Source organism: Pelodiscus sinensis, chromosome 1 (genome assembly GCF_052426305.1).
Source record: "Pelodiscus sinensis isolate ZL-2025 chromosome 1, ASM5242630v1, whole genome shotgun sequence".
Classification (NCBI taxonomy): domain Eukaryota; kingdom Metazoa; phylum Chordata; order Testudines; family Trionychidae; genus Pelodiscus; species Pelodiscus sinensis.
Window position 1 is genome coordinate 514567 of NC_143052.1, and position 14948 is coordinate 529514.

Genomic DNA, 14948 nt, shown 5'->3' on the forward strand with positions numbered 1-14948 from the left:
GCTCCTAGCACTGGTATATTGACAACTGGGAAATGTATTCCCATCACGTTCTTTGCCATCGCTATTCAATTTGCGTGTGACAAACTGAGTGTGAATTAAGGACCCTCCACCTGCATTTTTAGTTTAAATCTGGTATTTCCTGACATCTGCTCTCTCACTTGTGGGGCTGGAAGTAGCTCTGAGGAGGTCACACGGGACCTTCCTCTTCTTTGACTCCATTCCTAGAACCCTGAAGTCTTCAATAGTCTCTGTAGTTCCACCTGATGCCATCCGAGAGGTTCCAAAATGTATTATTACCAGTGGAAACTTACAGCTGGCTGCACAGCCCTGCCCAATCTTGCATTTACATCTTGGGTGTCATTTCTGGGAGACAGTACATCATCCTGCTGCTGTGCGTCCCTTGCTGAATTGTCTGTTCTCTCTTCTTACTACAGAGTCACTGATGGTGATTTTGGCTTTCATAAGATGGTTGAAGATTGTCTCATGGTAGCCACTTGCTGCATACCTCAGTATTCCTCCTGCAATGAGGTTTACCAGCTAATTCGAAATAGGGGTTTTAAATCAGACTTCCGTTTCAATGCCGCATGTAGACGCGGGCAGTTACTCCGGGCTAGTGAATTTCTAAAATGGCGACCGGCCGGGAACATGCAAATCAAGTGCGGGATATTTAAATCCCGGGCTTGATTTGCAACTTCGGTACGCTTCATTTGCCTCCCTACTTCGAAGTACGGGGCAAGTGTAGACATACCCCCAGTGATTTACATCTCCACTGGCTGCTCTGGGCACCTGAACCAACCTGCCAGGAAGAGGTGTGTGACTGCTCTTGCAGCTTCCTTTTGCCTTCTCACTAGAATAGCATTTTTCTGGAGGAAAACAAAAAAAAAAAATCTGTGGGAGACGTGAATTCTGCACATGCCCAAGGCAACCCACCAGGTATCTGCCCTGTCGCTTTCTGCTCAATTCCTCCAGCGGATGGCTCTTCGGTAGAGGTCTTGCATACTGTCTTCAGTGCCTGTTCCTGGACCCCTTTTCACCTGCCTTCACTAATAAACCCAGTTGTTAGTGAGCCAGCCCCCACCCCTCTCCCCAACAATCAGAACAATTCACAGCGCCTGCTGCCTGGGAGGAAGCTGGAAAATGGAGACAGCCATCTAGTTCAAGCACAGAAGGAACCCCTGTGCTCACCTGATCTATTCTTGTGCATCTCACAGGGCAGAGATGGTCCCACACTGAGTCCCCCGACAACCCATCACTTCCGGATGAGCTACAGCAGGCCTGGGCAAAAGATGGCCCACGAGTCAGATCTGGCCCACGGCCTGCAGGTGCTGTGGGGAGCCGCAGGCTCACCGCTTGCCTCACCCCACCCACCCTCTCATCAGAAAAGCAGCTGTGGGGCAGTTTCTCTCTAAAAAGTGAGGGTATGTCTACACTCCCCCGCTAGTCCGAAATACCGTTACTCCTCATTCCACGAGGAAGCCTAGTCCGAACTACCTAGTTCGTGCCGCGTGTAGCCGCGCTGCACGGGGTTCGAACGAGCAGGGATTTAAAAATGGCGGCGCCCAGTTTATGCAAATGAAGCCCGGGAAATTCAAATCCCAGGCTTCATTTGCAAGTGCGGTATGCCTACATTACCCTCCTAGTTCGAACTAGCGGGGTAGTGTAGACAGACCCTGAGAGTCCTGGAGGGGAGGAGGGGAAGGCTTCAGGTGCTGTCCCTGCCCCCAGCACAACCCCATTGACCAGTTTCTGGCCAGAAACCGGCCAATGGGAGCTTCCTGTCTGAATAACAGGCAACCATGAAGCACCATGCCCCCTCCCCTCCAGGGCTCATAGTTACATCACAGAGCGGCAGCTTGTGCAGGAGTAGCACAGGCAGGGAGCCTGCTTCAGAAATGTGCTGGGCTTCTGGTCAGGAGTCATTCAGATAAGTCTCCTGGCTAGAGCCTGCCTCTGGCACTTCAGCCCCTCCCTCCCCGAACCCTCTGCCCCCCTCCTATATCCATTTCCCCTCCCAATATCCTGCCCCAAATCACTATCCTCTTCTGCCTCAGCTCACAACCCAGTCCCCTGCACCTCCTCCTGTACCCCAATTCCTTGCCCTAGGACACATCCCAACCCCCTGCATTCCAGTCCAGTGCCCCAGGTCGCAAATGCCTCCTTCACCCAAGCTCCTTCCCAGACCCCAAACTCCCTCCTACACACCAGTCTCTTGCCCCAAGCTCACTTCTGCACCCAACCTCCATCCTAGACCCCCTACCTTCCCCATGGATATCCTGGAAGAGTGCGGCCCTCGACCACTTTCCAAATTCTTGGAGTGGCTCCGCATCAGAAATTATTGCCCACCCCTGAGCTACAGAGTGACTTGGAGACAGGCAGCCACGCTTGATTTAAAGATGCCATGTGACAGCAAATCCATCGTGTCACTTGTTCTCTACTTTTCCCACAGGCATTGGGGGACAGGCAAAGTTGCGTGTTATTTCTAGCAAAATGTCTTTCATGGCAGGTTGCAGGCCAGCCACTAGCTCTTGTGCTGCCTTTGCTGTACTCACAGACTCTCTGCAATCAGACATCTTCTCCTCCACCTTGGTACTCATTGCCTGGGATCAAGTCACTTCTTACCCAGAGCTGCTTTCCTGGAGGCAGATTTCCCAGACCCTGTATTGTTCTTGTAGCACTTTTCTGCTCCCTCTCCAGTTTGTCAACATCCTTTGTGAAGTGGGGACGTGAGCCCTGGACCCAGACTGCAGGAATGGTCTCACCAATGCCATACCCTGTGGTCCTCTCACCTCTCTGCTCCTAAGAGCTAGGCTCCTGCTTGTACAGCCCAGGACACCTTTGCTGTCCAGCCACCAGATCACACGGCGAGCGCCTGCTCACTTGGTTTCCATCCGCACCCCTGTATCCCCCTTACATGGGTGGAGGTAATGCTGTCCCCTCCCCAAAGGCAAGCCTCAGCCAGGCGTCAGGAGCGTGCAATGCAATGAGTTCTGCAGGGGATGCAGGAGACCTGCTGCTCCTAGCTTGTGCCCAGAGGCAGGGAGTCAAGAGTTTGTTTATAATCAGCATGATTAACAGGTGATTAAAATAAGAAAGGGCTGTTAGGATGTTTCCTAACATTCAGTGATCTGTTCCCAGCTTGGTGTCACACGGCTCTAGGGACCACATTGTCCCAGGTGGGGTGTCCCCCTCACCCCTATGGTGCTTATCCCCACCCTTTTCTCCCCAGCCGGTGCCTCTATTCCCACCCCCAAAGTCTGTTGGCTCCTTCCCTCTAGTCCCCTTGTAGGAATCCTATAGGCAGGGCAGCATAGACCAATAGTCACTACGGGACCCAATGGTCACAGCCTATAACTCGCCCCTATTGGCAGGGCAATGCTGTTCAATAGCCCATACGTGGCCCAATGGTCAGAGTCTATTTGTGGGGGGGTAGATAGGGGAAAAGTTTACATCCCCCTGCAGGGGGGTCCAGGCCCTCCCACTCCACTAGACCCCAGCCCAGGGCCCTGTTAGTGGCTTATTCTCACCACTGAGTCAGCAGGGGACTTCTAACCACAACACGCTGACTCCTTGACAGCAGATCGCTCACCCGGTAGCTAGTGCGACTCCTGCGCTGCTTCCCTGCATCTCCATTCACCGGTGAGTCTCTGCTCCATCACATCTCTCTGCATTCTGGCTGCTTCCCTTTATTTCGCAAATCCAGCATGATCTCTAGAGGTGTCGGTCTCCAGCCTGTGTGGTAGCATCCCAGCCTTTAGATAGTCACTGGGGCTTGCAGGGAGCGGGCTCAGCACGTCCTCTCCCTCCAGTTACCAGCCCCAACTGAGCTGCTCCCTTTTATAGCACGGCAGCCAGAGCATGCCCAGTAAGGTACAGGGAGCGTGGACTCCTCTGCTCTCAGGGCTGTTAGCCCCCTCTGCTCAGTGAGGGGGGAATACGCCCCATCACAGTAGCCTAGATGGTAGAAAGCAGTTGCAGATTTTGCTACAGGTGATTCAATTGTTGTATTCAGGAAGTAGCAACAACATGACTAATCACTTTCTTTGCGATGATAACAGATACTTCTAGACAAAGGAAATGCACTAGAGCTAATCTGGATTTAAATACAGCATTAGATAAAGTTCTACATGAAAAAATATTAGTCAAATTGTAGAAGACCTATCTTACTGAGCGAATGGGAAGGAGGCTAAAGACCTGGTTAAGGGCAGACTTCAAAAGGGTCGCACTGAAAGGTGAACAGTCCAGCTGGCTGGCGGTTTCTACAGGCGTTCCTCAGGGATCGGTCCGGGGCCCGTCTTGTTTAGCATTTCCATTCACATTCTTGGAACAATAAGCAGGATTTGCGGATGACACAAAATTGAGAGGTGCTGCCACTCCAGAGGAGGAGCAGAAAGCCTCCAAGATCTGGCTGACTTTGTAACCTGGATCAATAGAAATAGGATGATATTTAAGCAAGTCACCAGGTCCTGATGAAATGCATCCCAGGATACTCAAGGAGCTGATAGAGGAGGTATCTGAGCCTTTAGCTATGATCTTTGAAAAATCATGGCAGACAGGGGAGATTCCAGAAGACTGGAAAGCCTAATCCGAACTATCTAGTCCGTGCCGCGTGTAGCCGCGCGGCACGGGGTTCGCACTAGCCGGCTTTTTAAAATGGCGGCGCCGGCTTTATGCTAATGAAGCCCGGGAAATTCAAATCCCGGGCTTCATTAGCAAGTTCGGTATGCATACATTACCCCCCTAGTTCGAACTAGGGGGGTAGTGTAGACATACCCTTAGATAGGGCCACGATAAGGTGGGTGCATAATTGGCTGGATAACCGTAGTCAGAGAGTTGTTGTTAACGGTGCTAAATCCTGCTGGAAAGGGATAACAAGTGGAGTTCCGCAAGGGTCTGTTTTGGGACCCGTACTGTTCAATATCTTCATCAATGATGTAGATATTGGGATAGAGAGTACGCTTATTAAGTTTGCAGATGATACCAAACTGGGTGGGGTTGCAACTTCTTTGGAGGATAGGGACATAATTCAAAATGACCTTAGCAAGTTAGAGAAATGGTCAGAGGTAAACAGGATGAAGTTTAATAAAGAGAAATGCAAAGTGCTCCACTTAGGAAGAAACAATCAGTTCCATACATACAAGATGGGAAGCGACTGTCTAGGAAGGAGCATGGCGGAAAGGGATCTAGGAGTCATAGTGGACCACAACTTGAATGAGAGTCAACAGTGTGATGCTGTTGCAAAAAAAGCAAATATGATTCTAGGTTGTATCAACAGGTGTGTTGTAAGCAAAACTCGTGAAGTCATTCTGCCGCTCTACTCTGCACTAGTTAGGCCTCAGCTGGAGTACTGTGTCCAGTTCTGGGCGCCACATTTCAAGAAAGATGTGGAGAAATTGGAAAGGGTACAGAGAAGAGCGACAAGAATGATTAAAGGTCTAGAGAACATGACCTATGAAGCCAGGCTTCATGAACTGGGCTTGTTTAGTTTGGAAAAAAGAAGATTAAGGGGGGACATGATAGCGGTTTTCAAATATCTAAAAGGGTGTCACAAGGAGGAAGGAGAAAATTTGTTCCTCTTGGTTTCTGAGGACAGGACAAGGAGTCTTAAAGTGGGCTTAAAGTGCAGCAGGGGAGGTTTAGATTGGACATTAGGAAAAAATTCCTAACTGTCAGGGTGGTCAAATATTGGAATAAATTGCCAAGGGAGGTGGTGGAATCTCCCTCTCTGGAGCTATTTAAGAACAGGTTAGATAGACATCTGTCAGGGATGGTGTAGATGGAGCTTGGTCCTGCCTTGAGGGCGGGGGGCTGGACTCGATGACCTCTCGAGGTCCCTTCCAGTCCTATGATTCTATGATTAATGTGCCATGTGCAAGGTCATGCCCTTGGGGACGAGCAAGGGGAGTTTTTGCTGTGAGCTCCAAGCCGTACCAGCTGGCAGAGTCAGAGGGGGAGAAAGATGTGTGTGTGCTGATTGATCACGTCAGTGTGAAGCAAGGCTCCTGTGGTCCTGGGTGCCTCAGGTGAGGTATTTCCCATAGACAGGGATGTGTTAGTGCCATTATACAAGGCCCTGGTGAGACTGACCTGCAATCTCTGAGCAGCTCTGGTCTCCTGGCTTTACAAAAGATGAATTCACACTGGGCCAGATGCAGAGACGGGCAACTCACATGACCAAGGCATGGAGAACCTGCCTTATGAGAAGGCTTGTTTAGCCTGACCAAAAGCAGGCTGAAGGGGGCTGTGTTTGCACCCTGTAAATACACCAGAGGGATGCATACCTGGGAGGGGAGGGGGTACTTTAAATTAAGCACCAACCACCAATGTGGACCCAACACAAATGGATATAAACTGTCCGTCAACACCTTTAGGCTTGAAATACACAGATGGGGGTATCTAATCATCTGTGACACATGAGGAGACGGTTAAGCAGCCTGCAGGTTAAATGACTCAACTTCACCCTTTAGGGCCATATAAATAGCTGATGTTTACAGCTCTATTGTTAGCCGTTGACAATCTAATCAAATGGTTCCTGGCTATGCAGGATGCTGCTCATTCAGAGCGCAAAGGATGCTCCTAGCATGTAAATGACCTGTAACTAAAAAACTCCGGTCATCTGACGCTGGAAAGCTCACGATCCCATCTACATGTTTCGTTAGTCGGTCAAGTGCTACCAGTCTGTTTTGTATGTAAATAAAGTGACATCTCTGCTGTGGTCTCTCCTTGAGGTACAGCAGGTTGCCTTATGCTTACACTAGTCTATGCTGCTAATTACGGGTGACACTGTAAGGCGACTTCAAAGTCTCCAGGATTGCCTAAGGATGCCGAGCTGTCAAGAGAAAGCCTGGTGCTGTATGAAGGTGTCTTGAGCCCAGGGCCGCCGCTGGGAGCACAGATAGAGGCCACACCCCTTCCAGAAGCCCAGAACCAGCTCCCCCCCTTCCCCAAGGGCCCGTGGAGGTTGTCAGCTCCCCTGCTTGAGTCCTAATCTTTTTTATCTCAGATCTGCTTGATGCTTCATGCAGGGGAAGCGTAAGTCCCACCTGGATCACCCTGGATATGAACATTGGACTAGAGACTATGGACTAATTCTGAACAAACTCTTTGCAACTACAAAGCTGTACTATGAAACCGAGTTCAGAACGGTGCTCCTCTGTAGCATCACGGATCGTTTAGCCAGTTCGCCTTTCTTATGTTAATACAGATTTGTTACTAAGAATGGGCAGAAAGTGAGGCTTTGGGTGTGTTCTGGAATATTCATTAACCTGGGAGGGCAATCCTTTGGGACTGGTAGAACTTTCTTTTATGATGAAGGAGATTTTCAGGAATCCTCATCACATTTGATTTGGGTGTCTCAGTGGAAGCCAAGGCTGGGTTGCTACAAGGGAACTGTGTTCTGCTTCTATTCAGCCAGGAAGGTATTGTAGAAGCTGGTTTTTTGCTGGCTTGGAAAATCTAAGTATTGGAATGTCTACCAGCTTTGAGGCTTGTCTGCCACATTCTTTGCAGTCTACTCTAATTGAGTAGCCTCAGTGTGATCCCCTAAGATCCCTGTCATATCATCAGAGAAAGAGGATCTGGACCAGCCTTCCAAGGGGAGCAATGCAGGCAAAAAACCTACCTGGCTTCAATACTGAACTTGAGGAATTTGTGGAGGGAATAGTACAATGGGGCTACCTGCAATTCTGTGTGGCCCACTGGCGACTGTCCATAGCAAAAATACAATGGCTGAAGACAGGGCCCTAGATGGGGGGGGGGGGGCTCTGAGCTACGACAGAGAATCTTTCCCGGGTATCTTCTTGGTATCAGGATCTAACTGATCATCGTATGTTGGGGTCAGGAAGGAATTTTCCCACAGGTCAGATTGCCTAGGGGAGGGTATTTGTCTTCCTCTGCAGCTTGGGCACGTATCACTTGCAGGTTTAAACCAGTGTAAATGTGGGTATGTCTACACTACAGCGCTAGTTCGAACTAACTTAGTTCGAATTAGTTAATTCGAACTAAGCTAGTTCGAACTAACGCATCTAGAACTAAAAACTAGTTCGAACTAGCGTTTTGCTAGTTCGAACTAGTAAGTCCACATTGAGTGGACTCTGAACAGGGCTTAAGGATGGCCGGAAGCAGTGCCGGCAGGGCATAAAAGGAGGACTTAGAGCATGGAGATACTGTCTCAGGCTAGCCGAGGGCTGCGCTTAAAGGGTCCCGACCCCCACCCCGGACACACAGTTCTAAGGGGTGCCCCGCTTGCAAAGAAGTTCTGGCTTGGAGTGCCCGGAGTACCCACACTGGGCACATCACACCACTCGGCCATCAGCCCGGCTGCACTTGCCGCAGGCTGCCATCTGGGGAGAGGGAGTAATTGGGGGGCTGCAGGAGAGCTTCCACCCCCAGAAGCCCGCAGAGCCAGCCCAGTCCTCCCCATCGGGGGCTCGTACCCCATTCCTCCCTCACCTCCTTCCACTTACCCTTCCTTAGCCCCCCTTCTTATTGATGTACAAAATAAAGATAACGTTTCTTCCAACATTGACTCTGTCTTTATTGAAAAAAACTGGGGGAGACTGGGAAAAGGAGGTGGGAGAGGGGAAGAGAAAGGCTGGGAGAGGGGAGGGCAACTAACATGATCAGGGGTTGGGAACAGGTCCCAGATGAAGAGAGGCTACAGAGACTGCGACTGTTCAGCTTAGAAAAGAGGAGACGGAGGGGGGACAGGATAGAGGTCTCTAAAAGCAGGGGTTGGGTGGAGAGGGTGCATTCCGAAAAGTTCTTCCTGAGTTCCCATAAAGAAGGACTAGAGGACACCAAAGGAAAGGAATGGGTAGCAGGCTTGAAACTAGTAAGAGAAAGTTGTTGTTCTTGACAAAGCAAATAGTTAACCTGTGGAACTCCTTGCTGCAGGAGGCTGTGAAGGCTAGAACTAGAACAGAGTTTAAAGGGAAGTGAGATAAAGTGATGGAGGTTGGGTCCATGGAGTCCTATTAGCCAGAGGGTAGGAGTGGTGTCCCTGCCCAAAGTTTGTGGAAGGCTGGAGAGGGATGGCACGAGACAAATGGCTTGGTCATTGTCTTCGGTCCATCCCCTCCAGGGTCCCTAGGGTTGGCCGCTGTTGGCAGACAGGCTACTGGGCTAGATGGACCTTTGGTCTGACCCAGGACGGCCATTGTAAGCTCAGGGCTCAGTGTCGGGGGTCTCAGTGGACCCCCTTGATTTTCATGCACACCTGGTCCTGGGTGGCCAGGCTGGCAGCTCTCCTGCCCTAGACGGCCACTTTCCTGTGCCTAGTGCAGAGATCGTGGACGAGGTCCACGATGTCCGCACTAGCCCAGGAAGGTGCCCGCCTCTTGCGGTCCAGGGCAAGCTCCCGGGACCCGCCAACCTGGTCCCGGCAAGAGGGGGTGGGCTGGGGGGCATCGGGTGGGTGGCTCTGTGCTGTGCCAGGTGCAGGGTCTGCTAGCTGGGTGCTGGCAGGCTTGCACCTGGCACGGGCACCGTAGCCAGCCCGTGCCCCTTTAAGGGGTCCGGGGCAGGGAGGGGGGCATAGAGTTTTCCTGGTGTTGGCCAGAGTGGCCACCAGGGAAACCTGGGGAGGGCTGCCTCCCACTAGTTCGAACTAAAGGGCTACACAGCCCTTAGTTCGAACTAGCTAGTTCGAACTAGGCGTTAGTCCTCGTAAAATGAGGTTTACCTAGTTCGACTAAGCGCTCCGCTAGTTCGATTCAAATTCGAACTAGCGGAGCGCTAGTGTAGCACCTATTAAAGTTAGTTCGAACTAACGTCTGTTCGAACTAACTTTGTAGTGTAGACATACCCTGTCTTAGTTTAACCCATGATGTGAGGAGCACAGGGGTCTGGCACACGAGTGGGTGGGTGAGGGTCTGTGGCCTGACTTGTGCAGGTGGTCAGACTAGAACTGTCTGACTGTAGTGAAAGTATCTGAGCAAGAATGCACATTGCACTTTGAATCCTAGCCAGTGTTCCATAAGGGACTTGCCATAAGCTGTCAGAACAGGCTCATACTAGGGCTGAGTGGATCTACTATTTGATTTTCTTTCTTGGCATGGGAATAGATACAGTGCTCGTGACTGATCATTTCTAAGTTTGTAACTGAAAAAATAACCCTAGACATTATGGCTGCGTCTAGACTGACACTCTCTTGCGCAAATACTTTTAACGCAAGAGTTCTTGCATTTAAGTATTTGCGCAAGACAGCATCTACATTGGCCTGTGCTTTTGCGCAAGAGCACCTGTGCCAGTGTAGATGCTGTCTTGCACAAGAAAGCTCCGGTGGCCCTTTTCGCCATCGGGGCTATCTTCCACAAAAAATTCCTGTCCCTGTCTACACTGGCCTCTTGCGCAAGAACACTTGTGCAAAAGGGCTTTTTCCTGAGCGGGAGCATCAGATTCTTGTGCAAGAGCACTGACGATCATACATTAGATCGTCAGTGTTCTTGCGCAAGAACTCGCGGCCAGTTTAGACAGCTGGCAAAATCTGGCCAATGTAGACACAGCCTATAGGTGCCTAAGTAGCTCCTGGATTCACAGTTAAAAGAATCGACCCCCACCTTCCCCCCAAAAACCTCTGAAATAACACCTCTGTGGGCAGACAAAGAATCTGTACCCCCACCCTTGGGTGGCCCCATTGGTTTGACTGGAGCCTCCCCCGCGATATGGACATCAAACCCTGCCTATGCCTTTACAGAGTCTTTGCTGTCCAATGTACTGTCCATCATCCTGTAAGTGTGACCCATATTCCGGGTTTCTAGATAGGTCGTCTTCCAATTGTATTGGTTCAGCTGAGCCCACTTGATTACCAATGCACCTGACCCTGGGTAACTGGTTTGTCCATCTCATTTCTCACACAGCCCATTTGTGGGTCATCTGCAGACTTTGCCCCCAAGGGTTTTACATTAGTAAAGTATCAGAGGGGTAGCCGTGTTAGTCTGAATCTGCAAAAGCGACGAGGAGTCCTGTGGCACCTTATAGACTAACTGAAGTGTAGGAGCATAAGCTTTCGTGGGCAAAGACCCACTTCGTCAGATGCATGTAGTGGAAATTTCCAGAGGCAGGAATAAATATGCAGGCCAGGATCAGGCTGGAGATGATGAGGTGATCCAATCAAGGAGGATTCTGTAAACTGCAATACCCACACGAGGAAGTGAGGAGACAGATTGAGAGAGCCAGACGTGTACCCAGAAGCCTCCTGCTACGGGACAAGCCCAAGAAAGAAACCAACAGAACACCATTGGCCATCACCTACAGTCCCCAGCTAAAACCTCTCCAACTCATCATTAGTGATCTTCAACCCATCCTGGACAATGATCCCCCGCTTTCACAGGCCTTGGGAGGTAGGCCGGTCCTTGCCCACAGACAACCCGCCAACCTGAAGCATAGTCTCACCAGCAACTACACACCACACCATAATAACTCGAACTCAGGAACCAATCCTTGCAACAAACCTCGGTGCCAACTCTGCCCACATATATACCCCAGCAATACCATCGCAGGACCTAACCAGATCAGCCATACTGTCACTGGTACATTCTCCTGCACATCCACCAACGTAATATATGCCATCATGTGCCAACAATGCCCCACTGCTATATACATCGGCCAAACTGGACAGTCCCTACGTAAAAGAATCAATGGACACAAATCTGATATTAGGAATGGCAACATACTAAAACCTGTAGGGGAACACTTCAATCTTCCTGGACACACAATTGCAGATCTAAAAGTAGCCATCCTGCAGCAAAAAAACTTCAGGACCAGACTTCAAAGAGAAACTGCTGAGCTACAGTTCATCTTTAAGTTTGACACAATCAACTCTGGATTAAACAAAGACTGTGAATGGCTTGCTAACTACAAAAGCAGCTTCTGTTCCCTTGGAATTCACACCTCCAGATCAGCTGCTAGAAGTGGGCCTCATCCTCCTTGATTAGATCACCTCATCATCTCCAGCCTGATCCTGGCCTGCATATTTATTCCTGCCTCTGGAAATTTCCACTACATGCATCTGACGAAATGGGTCTTTGCCCACGAAAGCTTATGCTCCTACACTTCACCTGCATTCTGCTACAAAGACCTTTTACATCTGCACTTGAAAGGGAATCCTCTGAACTGTCATTCATGTTAAAATTCGACACGTGCCAACAAGGACTTTACAAGTCTTTGAACTTTCTCACCCATTACCAAGACAGTTTCCCCAATTATCACCTGTAATACCATTAACTCACAAACATCCCACTCTCCCTACCTTTAATATCAGCAATTCACAGACACTTACCTTCCTTCCTCCCCCTTCCCACCCCCCCGCATCCCCCTTCTGTTCTGCAATGTGATTTGTCCTTTTCATATTTGTTCATTTTTTTTATTGTATCCTTTGGTATATATGGTTGTGACTACTTTCTTCCACTATTTGATCTGAGGAAGTGGGTCTGGCCCACGAAAGCTCATCATCTAATAAACCATCTTGTTAGTCTTTAAAGTGCTACATTGTCCTGCATTTTGCTCCTACACTTCAGTTAGTCTATAAGGTGCCACAGGACTCCTCGTCGCTTTTACATTAGTAAAGACTCTGACTAGCACTGGGCTAAGAGCAGGTCTCCGTGGGACCTCACTAGAAAGTCCTGCAGTGGCTGGAGCGTCCCCACTCACAATCACTTTTTCAGATCTATCAGCTGATTCAGAACCCGTTTAACGTGAGCCGCACTGATTTCACATAGTGCGAAGTGAAATCAGAATAACGTGCCATGCAAAATCAATATTGCACCATTCTCCTTTTCAGCCAGACTCGTGAGCTCATAGAAACAACACTCTCAGATTGGGTTGACGAGACCAATTTTCCATTAACCAGTGTTTGCTTGGCCCTGACTCTGCTGCCACCCTTCCAGGATGGATTGCAGCCAGTGTCAGTCTTTCCATGATTTCAGCCAGGCTCAATGTCAAGTGGGCTGCACTTACCTAGGCCCAGCTCATTTGCCCATTTTAAATATTGACATTTCCCTAAGCCTGCCCGGCCAGTCCCCATGTTCCAATATTTGGTAAGAATCAACATCAATGGCTCCGGGAGAGCCTCAGCAACTTGTTTGAAATGGCTCATGTGCCTGTCCCCAGGTAGCAGAGATTTCCTGAGTGTTTGCTTTAGCACTGACTGTTAGCAGCTGCCAGCACCACTGTTGGAGCTGATGGCAGCTCATTTGCACAGTGAGCTGGGATTGCGCTGAGAGGTGCTTCCCAAATACTGTACAGAGGAGAGTTAACTCACCACTTTTGCCTTTTCTGCATCAGGACTGACGACTTTATCCGTCTGCTCCGACTTCAGCCCTAGGCCATGGCTGGCATTCTGTTTGCTCCTTGTTCATTCTTCTTGTGGGTGGTTCCATCTGCATCATGCTGGGGCACGAAGGTGCCACGTGGAGCAGCCGAGCCCCAATTATGAGTTAAAAGGATGAACTTTCATTGCTTGGGGGTAGGAATGGACGAGGGGATGGATTGCACCCTCAGCAAGTTTGCAGATGACACTGAGCTGGGGGAGAGGTAGATACGCTGGAGGGCAGGGATGGGTCCAGAGTGACCTAGACACATTGGAGGATTGGGCCAAGGGAAATCTGCTAAGGTTCAACAAGGACAAGCGCAGAGTCCTGCCCTTGGGACGGAAGAATCCCAAGTATTGGTACAGGCTGGGGACCGACTGGCTAAGTATCAGTTCAGCAGAAAAGGACCAGGGGATTGCAGGGGATGAGAAGCTGGATACAAGTCACCAGGGCGCCCTTGTAGCCAAGCAGGCTAACAGCATATTGAACGGTATTAGGAGGATCCTTGCCCGCAGATCTAGGCAAGTGATTATTCCGCTTTATTCGGCTCTGGTGAGGCCACACCTGGAGTATTGTGTCCAGTTCTGGGCCCCCCACTACAGAAAGGATGTGGATGCATTGGAGAGGGTCCAGCGGAGGGCAACCAAAATGCTGAGGGGGCTGGAGCACATGACCTATGAGGAGAAGCTGAGGGATTTGGGTCTGTTTAGTCTGCAGAAGACTGAGGGGGGATTTGAGAGCAGCCTGCAACTTCCTGAAGGGAGGTTCCAAAGAGAACATGAGAACAGTCATACTAGGTCAAATCAACGATCCATTTAGCCCAGGATCCTGTCTGCCGACAGTGGCCAATGCTAGATGCCCCAGAGGGAGGGAACAGAGCAGGGAATCCTCACGGGATCCCTCCCGTCACCCATCTCCAGACAAGCAGAGGCTGGAGAGAGGCTGTTCCCAGTGGGGGCAGGTGGCAGAACAAGGAGCAATGGGCTCAAGTTACAGTGGGGGGGGGGGTCTAGGTTGGAGATTGGGAAAAACTATTTCCCTAGGCAAGTGGGGAAGCGCTGGGCTGGGTTCCCTGGGGAGGGGTGGAATCTCCATCCCTAGAGGTTTTCAAGTCCCAGCTGACAAAGCCCTGGCTGGGCTGATTGAGTTGGGCTGGTCCTGCTTTGGGCAGGCGACTGGACTTGACTCCTGAGCTCTCTTCCAGCCCTAAGATTCCATGAGTCTAAGAAGGGCTAAGCAGAGAGCAATGGAACTGCAGCTGGCATGGGCCTTGTGTGGCTGGGAGCAGGTGGGGGGCTCCGAAGGAGGCGCTCACCCCTCACACTGAGTATGGCTCCAATGCAGCATGGGGGGCTGCGATGTAGGCAGCAGAATGAGGGTGCAGGAGGGGGGGTGTCCCCCTGACCGTGCAGCAGTGGAACAGGGGAGGGGGCGCAGCTCTGCTTTGTGTTCCTGCAGGAAGGCAACTATGCAAATCTCCCCCATCCTGCTTATTTTACCCCCTTGCTCACAGGAGCTAGGGGAGGAAGTGGCTTGCAATTTATGGGTCCAATAGCCACCTGTGTGCACTGGGAGGTTGGGCTGGTCCCCCTATCCTCAATGCTGCGTGGGGCACAGAGCTGCAAGCTAAGTGCTTAAGCC